Source organism: Eleutherodactylus coqui, chromosome 1 (assembly GCF_035609145.1).
Source record: "Eleutherodactylus coqui strain aEleCoq1 chromosome 1, aEleCoq1.hap1, whole genome shotgun sequence".
Classification (NCBI taxonomy): domain Eukaryota; kingdom Metazoa; phylum Chordata; class Amphibia; order Anura; family Eleutherodactylidae; genus Eleutherodactylus; species Eleutherodactylus coqui.
In genome coordinates this window covers 524,467,360-524,479,651 of record NC_089837.1, presented here as the reverse complement: position 1 = coordinate 524,479,651, position 12,292 = coordinate 524,467,360, and the positions used below count along the sequence as shown (strand labels likewise).

Sequence of the window (12,292 nt, the reverse complement as noted above, 5' to 3'; positions counted from 1 at the left end):
AGAACTTTACCTACCAGTCCTGGTTGTTGTCCAATCAGATCTCTGCAGCGTTGGGGGGGTCCGTGGTTCATATAACAGTCCCTGCCGGGGCGGTGGGACACTTGGGACCATGACACATCTTCCACCTTCTTCACATTCCTCGTGTCAATATTTACCGAATTCCAGGGGACGCTAAGAGTGCTTCCACCCGGGACGTCACATTCCAGAGGACGCTGCAGAATGTTCCACCTTGTAGAAAAGGGTCTGCAACCAAAATCTGTGCGTCCAAAGGCTCCTTTACACGGGATGATTATCATGCAAAATAGTTGTTAGATCGAGCAATTTGTACGATAATTGGGCCTTGTGAACGCATGTGATGAAAGACCAACCAGTGATAAATCACTGACCGGATCCTTCATGTGGACCATAAAATCATCGTTGGTCCGCCGCTGCATCAGTCTGTTTAACCAGGCAGTCCGCCATCTATGAAGAACTGCCTGTTTACTGTGAACGGAGGCGGAACGATCCCGGCTGCTCTGCACAGGACTGAGCATCGTTAGGGGTCACCGACATACTGCTAGGGGTCGCAAAGGTCACAATTGCTCTGCTGCTGTACTTATGTACCAAGGTTGGTTCTAGTGCTTGTTTTATGTACTGAGCTTGGTTCGGGTGCTGTATTTATGTATTGAGCTTGTCTCTGATGCTGTATTTATGGTATCAGCTTGGTTCTGCTGCTGTACTTATGTACTGAGGTTGGTTCTTGTGCTTTGTTATGTACTGAGCTTGGTTCTGGTGCTGTATTTATTTTATTGGCTTGTTCTGGTGCTGTATTTATGTTATGAGCTCAGTCCGGCAGCTATATTAATGCTAGTAGCTTGGTTCTGGTATTTATACACTGAGCTCTTCTGCTGTGGGTATGCTGCTATCTTACTATCTATTCTGCACAAGAAGTATATAGGCATGCAATATATTTTCTCTCAGGAGCGGGTGGCACTGGATGCCAACTAACGTAAGGCTGGCACAGCTTTCGGGGAACACAGCATATAATGTAGCAGTCCTCCTAGTAACAATAGGGCTCACATCTGTAGATGAAGCGTGAGTCATTGGGAAATGGGGGTCGCTGCTCCCTGCGGTGACATCAGGATGAGGAAACCTCCCACTCATGGTGACCTCCATGCGCAAAACTGCCTGGGGACAGAAACCACAACGGGACCTTAGAGGAGCCGCGAGGCCGAATCCTTCATAGTTTTCGTCTTTAGTGTTTTTTTTATCCACCTAAAAACCTGATAAAAGGATGAGAGACGAAGACCCAAGAAGTCCCACATCTTCTCCTCCGGGGTCCCATCCAGGTTCTTTCCTGGTTTCTGCATGCTGAGAGGGAACCCACGCTGAACGCCATAAATGCGAGGCGAAACACGTGTCAAAAGCTGAGAGCGGGGTAAAGGGCATCGCCATCTCAGGTCAAAAAGCCTGAAGCGTCGCCATGCAGAATAAAAGCGGCGTTGCCCGCATCCGATTGGCAGCCAGCAGACATTTTCAGCATTCTTGAGCATAAACTGTCTGGAAAGCTGGAGACGGCACCAGTGTTGACATCATGCAGTGTATTGCTCCCTGTTATCCGCCATTGCTTGCTGGGGAGAGGCCGACAACAACCCAAATTCTCCCCGATCGCTACTTAGGTTGTATTCATACAGCAGAGAAAAACGCAAGAGTTGTGAGTGACTGCGAGACCCCCAGATGGTGTGCTGTGATAACCTACTGTGTTCAGTGGGTTATGGTACACGGGGGGTCTCTTCTCTCGCACCGACAGTGCGGGGTGTAAAAACTGAAGCAGCTCCGATGCCCGTGTGATTCTCACGTGAGAATAGGAGTTTTGATGTCTGGTGTCTCGCACATCGCACACATGGGGTGCCTGCGTGCTGTGAGTTACACCCGAGAATCTCAGGCGCAACTTGTTATTGGCCATGTAAATATGGCCTTAGTGGCCCCAATAGCAGTAGTGCCCCTGTTAGTGGCCCCAGTAGTAGTGACCTTGTTAGTGGCCCCAGTAGTAATAATGCTTCCTGTTAGTAGCGGCAGTAGTAATAGTGCCCCTTTTAGTAGCGGCAGTAGTAATAGTGCCCCTGATAGTGGCACCAGTAGTAATAGTGCCCCTGTTAGTGGCGCCAGTAGTAATAGTGCCCCTGTTAGTGGCCCCAGTAGTAATAGTGCTTCCTGTTAGTGGCGCCAGTAGTAATATTGCCTCTTTTAGTGGCGCCAGTAGTAATAGTGCCCCTGATAGTGGCACCAGTAGTAATAGTGCCCCTGTTAGTGGCGCCAGTAGTAATAGTGCCCCTGTTAGTGGCGCCAGTAGTAATAGTGCCCCCTGTTAGTGGCGCCAGTAGTAATAGTGCCCCTGTTAGTGGCCCCAGTAGTAGTAGTGCTTCCTGTTAGTGGCACCAGTAGTAATATTGCCTCTTTTAGTGGCGCCAGTAGTAATAGCGCCCCTGATAGTGGCACCAGTAGTAATAGTGCCCCTGTTAGTGGCCGGAGTAGTAATAGTGCCCCTGTTAGTGTCCGCAGTAGTAATAGTGCCCCTGTTAGTGGCCCCAGTAGTAATAGTGCTTCCTGTTAGTGGCGCCAGTAGTAATAGTGCCCCCTGTTAGTGGCGCCAGTAGTAATAGTGCCCCCTGTTAGTGGCGCCAGTAGTAATAGTGCCCCTGTTAGTGGCCCCAGTAGTAATAGTGCTTCCTGTTAGTGGCGCCAGTAGTAATATTGCCTCTTTTAGTGGCGCCAGTAGTAATAGTGCCCCTGATAGTGGCACCAGTAGTAATAGTGCCCCTGTTAGTGGCGCCAGTAGTAATAGTGCCCCTGATAGTGGCGCCAGTAGTAATAGTACCCTTGTTAGTGGCACCAGTAGTAATAGTGCCTTCGTTAGTGCCGCCAGTATTGATAGTGCCCCTATTAGTGGCGCCAGTATTGATAGTGCCCCTATTAGTGGTGCCAGTAGTAAAAGTGCCCTTGTTAGTGGCGCCAGTAGTAATAGTGCCCCTGTTAGTGGCGCCAGTAGTAATAGTGTCCCCTGTTAGTGGCGCCAGTAGTAATAGTGCCCCTGTTAGTGGCCCCAGTAGTAGTAGTGCTTCCTGTTAGTGGCGCCAGTAGTAATATTGCCTCTTTTAGTGGCGCCAGTAGTAATAGCGCCCCTGATAGTGGCGCCAGTAGTAATAGTGCCCCTGTTAGTGGCCGCAGTAGTAATAGTGCCCCTGTTAGTGGCCGCAGTAGTAATAGTGCCCCTGTTAGTGGCCCCAGTAGTAATAGTGCTTCCTGTTAGTGGCGCCAGTAGTAATAGTGCCCCCTGTTAGTGGCGCCATTAATAATAGTGCCCCTGCTAGTGACCCCAGTAGTAATAGTGCTTCCTGTTAGTGGCGCCAGTAGTAATATTGCCTCTTTTAGTGGCGCCAGTAGTAATAGTGCCCCTGATAGTGGCACCAGTAGTAATAGTGCCCCTGTTAGTGGCCGCAGTAGTAATAGTGCCCTTTTTAGTAGCGGCAGTAGTAATAGTGCCCCTGTTAGTGTCCCCAGTAGTAATAGTGCTTCCTGTTAGTGGCCCCAGTAGTAATAGTGCTTCCTGTTAGTGGCGCCAGTAGTAATATTGCCTCTTTTAGTGGCGCCAGTAGTAATAGTGCCCCTGATAGTGGCACCAGTAGTAATAGTGCCTTGTTAGTGGCGCCAGTATTGATAGTGCCCCTATTAGTGGTGCCAGTAGTAAAAGTGCCCCTGTTAGTGGCGCCAGTAGTAATAGTGCCCCCTGTTAGTGGCGCTAGTAGTAATAGTGCCCCCTGTTAGTGGCGCCAGTAGTAATAGTGCCCCTGATAGTGGCGCCAGTAGTAATAGTGCCCCTGATAGTGGCGCCAGTAGTAATAGTGCCCCTGTTAGTGGCCGCAGTAGTAATAGTGCCCCTTTTAGTAGCGGCAGTAGTAATAGTGCCCCTGTTAGTGGCCCCAGTAGTAATAGTGCTTCCTGTTAGTGGCGCCAGTAGTAATAGTGCCCCCTGTTAGTGGCGCCATTAATAATAGTGCCCCTGTTAGTGGCCCCAGTAGTAATAGTGCTTCCTGTTAGTGGCGCCAGTAGTAATATTGCCTCTTTTAGTGGCGCCAGTAGTAATAGTGCCCCTGATAGTGGCGCCAGTAGTAATAGTGCCCCTGATAGTGGCGCCAGTAGTAATAGTACCCTTGTTAGTGGCACCAGTAGTAATAGTGCCTTGTTAGTGGCGCCAGTATTGATAGTGCCCCTATTAGTGGTGCCAGTAGTAAAAGTGCCCCTGTTAGTGGCGCCAGTAGTAATAGTGCCCCCTGTTAGTGGCGCTAGTAGTAATAGTGCCCCCTGTTAGTTGCGCCAGTAGTAATAGTGCCCCCTGTTAGTGGCGCCAGTAGTAATAGTGCCCCTGTTAGTGGTGCCAGTAGTAATAGTGCCCCCTGTTAGGTGCGCCAGTAGTAAAAGTGCCCTCTGTTAGTGGCGCCAGTAGTAATAGTGCCCCCTGTTAGTGGCGCCAGTAGTAATAGTGCCCCCTGTTAGTGGCGCCAGGAGTAATAGTGCCCCTGTTAGTAGCGTCAGTAGAAATAGTGGCCCTGTTAGTGGCGCCAGTAGCGATAGTGCCCCTGTTAGCTGCCCAAATAGTAATAGTGCCCCTGTTAACGGCCCAATAATAAAAGTGCCCCTGTTAGCGGCCCCAGTAGTAGTAGTGCCCTAATTTATGCCTCCGTTGATATCATGCAGTATATTGCTCCCTGTTATCTACCATTTCTTGCTGGGGAGAGGCTGAAAGCAGCGTAAATTCTCCCCGATCACTACTTTGTGCCCCACATCCCCAGTGCTGAGAACCATCCCCCTCTTATAACGCTCCCGCGCTATTATAAGCTGATGTGTCACGGCCCTACGAATCTTTTTAGCATCCGAGTTCCACCCGGTATTCCAGAAATCTGATACCGGAGTCCGAGGAATCGCCGCCACATCTGTTTTCTGTGTGAGAAACGTTTCCAAGTGCAGCAGGAGGGGGGGGGGGGGGGGGATCTTGGGAAACCGTGGGACCTCAGACTGCGCCGAATTCACGCTATTCACGGTCACCCAGCCTAGCTCTATAGTGCTATGAAAGTGGGGGTACCCCTCCGAGGAAACTGGTGTATCGGGGGTGTTGGCCGTCACCCCGCTTTCAAGAAACTGATATAACTAAGCATTAAAGGCATTTTACCGGCTTCATTTATCAATACGTGTAAAAGCACCCCAAGACTCCCCCGTCTCATGTGCACCGCCGCTCCATTCGCATGGGTGGGCATTGCGGGGGTCCCACTGCATTCCAATTGCACAATAGTTAGCAAGCTTAGTAGCAGGAATATCTACAGTGACGCGGCAGCTGTAAGGGTCATTCACAGCGGTGTGGTTGCAGTTCGTATTTCGCGCGGCCTTTTATTATGCGCATTATATGACATCACAGACTCCATTGACTTACATTGCGGCATTTAAACATGCATTTTTCAGGCACATATTTTTTTTAAGGACCCGAACCCCCAACGCCGGCCCCGGTGGACGGGACATGCCGGGACTGCAGGACAGCATCTCATATCCAGGACTGTCCCGCAGAATCCGAGGCGCTGGGCGGTCGGACTGTTGGAATCTCCCTGTTTTGTGTATTCACTAATGTGGACAATGGGGTGCGAACGTGATGAGACCGGGCATCGGCCTCAGCTGCCCCCTCTGATCACAGCATACCCAGGGGGCACCCAGAATCCAGATGCAGCTGACCCCCACCCTCCACGCACTTCCCACCGCTCAAGAGTTCACAGCTTCTAGAAGAATCCAAAGGAAGGATGATGCAAGAATCCAGAGGAAACCAGCTGTGAAATCCATCCTCCCAGCAGAGGCGGTCCGCGCCGGCCGGGCGCACGGGGAATCAGAGTTAAAAATAACGCAGGCGCTTCCTTCGAAAGAAGAACTGGGAGGCGAATGAAAACCACCGTGGAAACTGGAACTGATGGCGGCCACTGAGGGCCCACAGACCTGCATGGCGGATAATGTGCACAATCCAATTTGGCGCTGATGAGCAGATACATTGATTACTGTTAGAACGTAATTAAAAATAAATCACGTAACTTAAAATATGCGATTTTTCTGCACTGAACCAGCAGCTGGTCATGATAGTCGTCACCCAGCTGTCCGTTCCTGTCCGCCTATGGCGTATACGGATATACTAGTGTCATATGGAATATACGGATATACTAGTGTCATATGGAATATACGGATATATTAGTGTCATATGGAGTATACGGATATACCAGTGTCATATGGAGTATACTGATATACTAGTGCCATATGGAGTATACAGATATACCAGTGTCATATGGAGTATACAGATATACTAGTGTCATATAGAGTATACAGATATACTAGTGTCATATGGAGTATACTGATATACTAGTGTCATATGGAGTATACTGATATACTAGTGTCATATGGTGTATACGGATACACTAGTGCCATATGGCGTATACAGATATACTAGTGTCATATGGAGTATACAGATATACTAGTGTCATATAGAGTATACAGATATACTAGTGTCATATGGAGTATACGGATATACTAGTGTCATATGGCGTATACAGATATACTAGTGCATATAGAGTTTACAGATATACTAGTGTCATATGGAGTATACAGATATACTAGTGTCATATGGAGTATACAGATATACTAGTGTCATATAGAGTTTACAGATATACTAGTGTCATATAGAGTATACAGATATACTAGTGTCATATGGAGTATACAGATATACTAGTGTCATATGGAGTATACAGATATACTAGTGCATATGGAGTATACGGATATACTAGTGTCATATGGAGTATACAGATATACCAGTGTCATATGGAGTATACAGATATACTAGTGTCATATGGAGTATACTGATATACTAGTGTCATATGGAGTATACTGATATACTAGTGTCATATGGTGTATACGGATACACTAGTGCCATATGGCGTATACAGATATACTAGTGTCATATGGAGTATACAGATATACTAGTGTCATATAGAGTATACAGATATACTAGTGTTATATGGAGTATACAGATATACTAGTGTCATATGGAGTATACGGATATACTAGTGTCATATAGAGTATACAGATATACTAGTGTCATATGGAGTATACAGATATACTAGTGTCATATGGAGTATACAGATATACTAGTGTCATATGGAGTATACGGATATACTAGTGTCATATGGCGTATACAGATATACTAGTGCATATAGAGTTTACAGATATACTAGTGTCATATGGAGTATACAGATATACTAGTGTCATATAGAGTATACAGATATACTAGTGTCATATGGAGTATACAGATATACTAGTGTCATATAGAGTTTACAGATATACTAGTGTCATATAGAGTATACAGATATACTAGTGTCATATGGAGTATACAGATATACTAGTGTCATATGGAGTATACAGATATACTAGTGCATATGGAGTATACGGATATACTACTGTCATATGGAGTATACAGATATACTAGTGTCATATGGAGTATACAGATATACTAGTGTCATATGGAGTATACAGATATACTAGTGTCATATAGAGTATACAGATATACTAGTGTCATATGGAGTATACAGATATACTAGTGTCATATGGAGTATACAGATATACTAGTGTCATATGGAGTATACGGATATACTAGTGTCATATGGCGTATACGGATATACTAGTGTCATATGGAGTATACAGATATACTAGTGTCATATGGAGTATACAGATATACTAGTGCATATGGAGTATACGGATATACTAGTGTCATATGGAGTATACAGATATACTAGTGTCATATGGAGTATACAGATATACTAGTGCATATGGAGTATACGGATACACTAGTGCCATATGGCGTATACGGATACACTGGTGTCATATGGAGTATACGGATATACTAGTGTCATATGGAATATACAGATATACTAGTGTCATATGGAATATACGGATATACTAGTGTCATATGGGCTATACGGATATACTAGTGCATATGGAGTATACGGATATACTAGTGTCATATGGAGTATACGGATATACTAGTGTCATATGGAGTATACGGATATACTAGTGTCATATGGAATATACGGATATACTAGTGTCATATGGAGTATACAGATATACTAGTGCATATGGAGTATACGGATATACTAGTGTCATATGGAGTATACGGATATACCAGTGTCATATGGAGTATACGGATATACTAGTGTCATATGGAGTATACAGATATACTAGTGTCATATGGAGTATACGGATATACCAGTGTCATATGGAATATACAGATATATTAGTGTCATATGGAATATACAGATATACTAGTGTCATATGGAATATACGGATATACTAGTGTCATATGGGCTATACGGATATACTAGTGCATATGGAGTATACGGATATACCAGTGTCATATGGAGTATACAGATATACTAGTGTCATATGGAGTATACAGATATACTAGTGTCATATGGGCTATACGGATATACTAGTGCCATATGGAGTATACGGATATACTAGTGTCATATGGAATATACGGATATACTAGTGTCATATGGAGTATACTGATATACTAGTGCCATATGGAGTATACAGATATACCAGTGTCATATGGAGTATACAGATATACTAGTGTCATATAGAGTATACAGATATACTAGTGTCATATGGAGTATACTGATATACTAGTGTCATATGGAGTATACTGATATACTAGTGTCATATGGTGTATACGGATACACTAGTGCCATATGGCGTATACAGATATACTAGTGTCATATGGAGTATACAGATATACTAGTGTCATATAGAGTATACAGATATACTAGTGTCATATGGAGTATACGGATATACTAGTGTCATATGGCGTATACAGATATACTAGTGCATATAGAGTTTACAGATATACTAGTGTCATATGGAGTATACAGATATACTAGTGTCATATAGAGTATACAGATATACTAGTGTCATATGGAGTATACAGATATACTAGTGTCATATGGAGTATACAGATATACTAGTGTCATATAGAGTTTACAGATATACTAGTGTCATATAGAGTATACAGATATACTAGTGTCATATGGAGTATACAGATATACTAGTGTCATATGGAGTATACAGATATACTAGTGCATATGGAGTATACGGATATACTAGTGTCATATGGAGTATACAGATATACCAGTGTCATATGGAGTATACAGATATACTAGTGTCATATGGAGTATACTGATATACTAGTGTCATATGGAGTATACAGATATACTAGTGTCATATAGAGTATACAGATATACTAGTGTTATATGGAGTATACAGATATACTAGTGTCATATGGAGTATACGGATATACTAGTGTCATATAGAGTATACAGATATACTAGTGTCATATGGAGTATACAGATATACTAGTGTCATATGGAGTATACAGATATACTAGTGTCATATGGAGTATACGGATATACTAGTGTCATATGGCGTATACAGATATACTAGTGCATATAGAGTTTACAGATATACTAGTGTCATATGGAGTATACAGATATACTAGTGTCATATAGAGTATACAGATGTACTAGTGTCATATGGAGTATACAGATATACTAGTGTCAAATAGAGTTTACAGATATACTAGTGTCATATAGAGTATACAGATATACTAGTGTCATATGGAGTATACAGATATACTAGTGTCATATGGAGTATACAGATATACTAGTGCATATGGAGTATACGGATATACTAGTGTCATATGGAGTATACAGATATACTAGTGTCATATGGAGTATACAGATATACTAGTGTCATATGGAGTATACAGATATACTAGTGTCATATAGAGTATACAGATATACTAGTGTCATATGGAGTATACAGATATACTAGTGTCATATAGAGTTTACAGATATACTAGTGTCATATAGAGTATACAGATATACTAGTGTCATATGGAGTATACAGATATACTAGTGTCATATGGAGTATACAGATATACTAGTGCATACGGAGTATACGGATATACTAGTGTCATATGGAGTATACAGATATACTAGTGTCATATGGAGTATACAGATATACTAGTGTCATATGGAGTATACAGATATACTAGTGTCATATAGAGTATACAGATATACTAGTGTCATATGGAGTATACAGATATACTAGTGTCATATGGAGTATACAGATATACTAGTGTCATATGGAGTATACGGATATACTAGTGTCATATGGCGTATACGGATATACTAGTGTCATATGGAGTATACAGATATACTAGTGTCATATGGAGTATACAGATATACTAGTGCATATGGAGTATACGGATATACTAGTGTCATATGGAGTATACAGATATACTAGTGTCATATGGAGTATACAGATATACTAGTGCATATGGAGTATACGGATACACTAGTGCCATATGGCGTATACGGATACACTGGTGTCATATGGAGTATACGGATATACTAGTGTCATATGGAATATACAGATATACTAGTGTCATATGGAATATACGGATATACTAGTGTCATATGGGCTATACGGATATACTAGTGCATATGGAGTATACGGATATACTAGTGTCATATGGAGTATACGGATATACTAGTGTCATATGGAGTATACGGATATACTAGTGTCATATGGAATATACGGATATACTAGTGTCATATGGAGTATACAGATATACTAGTGCATATGGAGTATACGGATATACTAGTGTCATATGGAGTATACGGATATACCAGTGTCATATGGAGTATACGGATATACTAGTGTCATATGGAGTATACAGATATACTAGTGTCATATGGAGTATACGGATATACCAGTGTCATATGGAATATACAGATATATTAGTGTCATATGGAATATACAGATATACTAGTGTCATATGGAGTATACAGATATACTAGTGTCATATGGGCTATACGGATATACTAGTGCATATGGAGTATACGGATATACCAGTGTCATATGGAGTATACAGATATACTAGTGTCATATGGAGTATACAGATATACTAGTGTCATATGGAGTATACAGATATACTAGTGTCATATGGGCTATACGGATATACTAGTGCCATATGGAGTATACGGATATACTAGTGTCATATGGAATATACGGATATACTAGTGTCATATAGAGTATACGGATATACTAGTGTCATATGGAGTATACGGATATACTAGTGTCATATGGAGTATACAGATATACTAGTGTCATATGGCGTATACGGATATACTAGTGTCATATAGAGTATACAGATATACTAGTGTCATATGGAATATACGGATATACTAGTGCCATATGGAGTTTACGGATATACTAGTGTCATATAGAGTATACAGATATACTAGTGTCATATAGAGTTTACAGATATACTAGTGTCATATAGAGTATACAGATATACTAGTGTCATATGGAGTTTACAGATATACTAGTGTCATATGGAGTATACAGATATACTAGTGTCATATGGAGTATACAGATATACTAGTGTCATATAGAGTATACAGATATACTAGTGTCATATGGAGTATACAGATATACTAGTGTCATATGGAGTATACAGATATACTAGTGTCATATAGAGTATACAGATATACTAGTGTCATATGGAGTATACAGATATACTAGTGCATATGGAGTATACGGATATACTAGTGTCATATGGAGTATACAGATATACTAGTGTCATATGGAGTATACAGATATACTAGTGCCATATGGAGTATACAGATATACTAGTGTCATATGGCGTATACGGATATACTAGTGTCATATGGAGTATACAGATATACTAGTGCATATAGAGTTTACAGATATACTAGTGTCATATGGAGTATACAGATATACTAGTGTCATATAGAGTATACAGATATACTAGTGTCATATGGAGTATACAGATATACTAGTGTCATATAGAGTTTACAGATATACTAGTGTCATATAGAGTATACAGATATACTAGTGTCATATGGAGTATACAGATATACTAGTGTCATATGGAGTATACAGATATACTAGTGTCATATGGAGTATACAGATATACTAGTGTCATATAGAGTATACAGATATACTAGTGTCATATGGAGTTTACAGATATACTAGTGTCATATGGAGTATACAGATATACTAGTGTCATATAGAGTATACAGATATACTAGTGTCATATGGAGTTTACAGATATACTAGTGTCATATGGAGTATACAGATATACTAGTGT

The 12,292-nt window shown here is 41.9% G+C and overlaps 1 protein-coding gene across 1 annotated transcript in view; it reads left to right on the top strand.

The window, feature by feature from the left end:
- The first annotated feature begins 586 nt into the window (after positions 1 to 586).
- The window catches only part of LOC136589555 (glycerophosphodiester phosphodiesterase domain-containing protein 5-like), a 232,710-nt gene continuing 221,004 nt past the window's right edge, over positions 587 to 12,292 (top strand). Inside the window, exon 1 of the mRNA XM_066588310.1 lies at positions 587 to 607. The gene's annotated coding sequence lies outside the window, so the exon portion shown is untranslated. The remainder of the gene's footprint in view (positions 608 to 12,292) is intronic.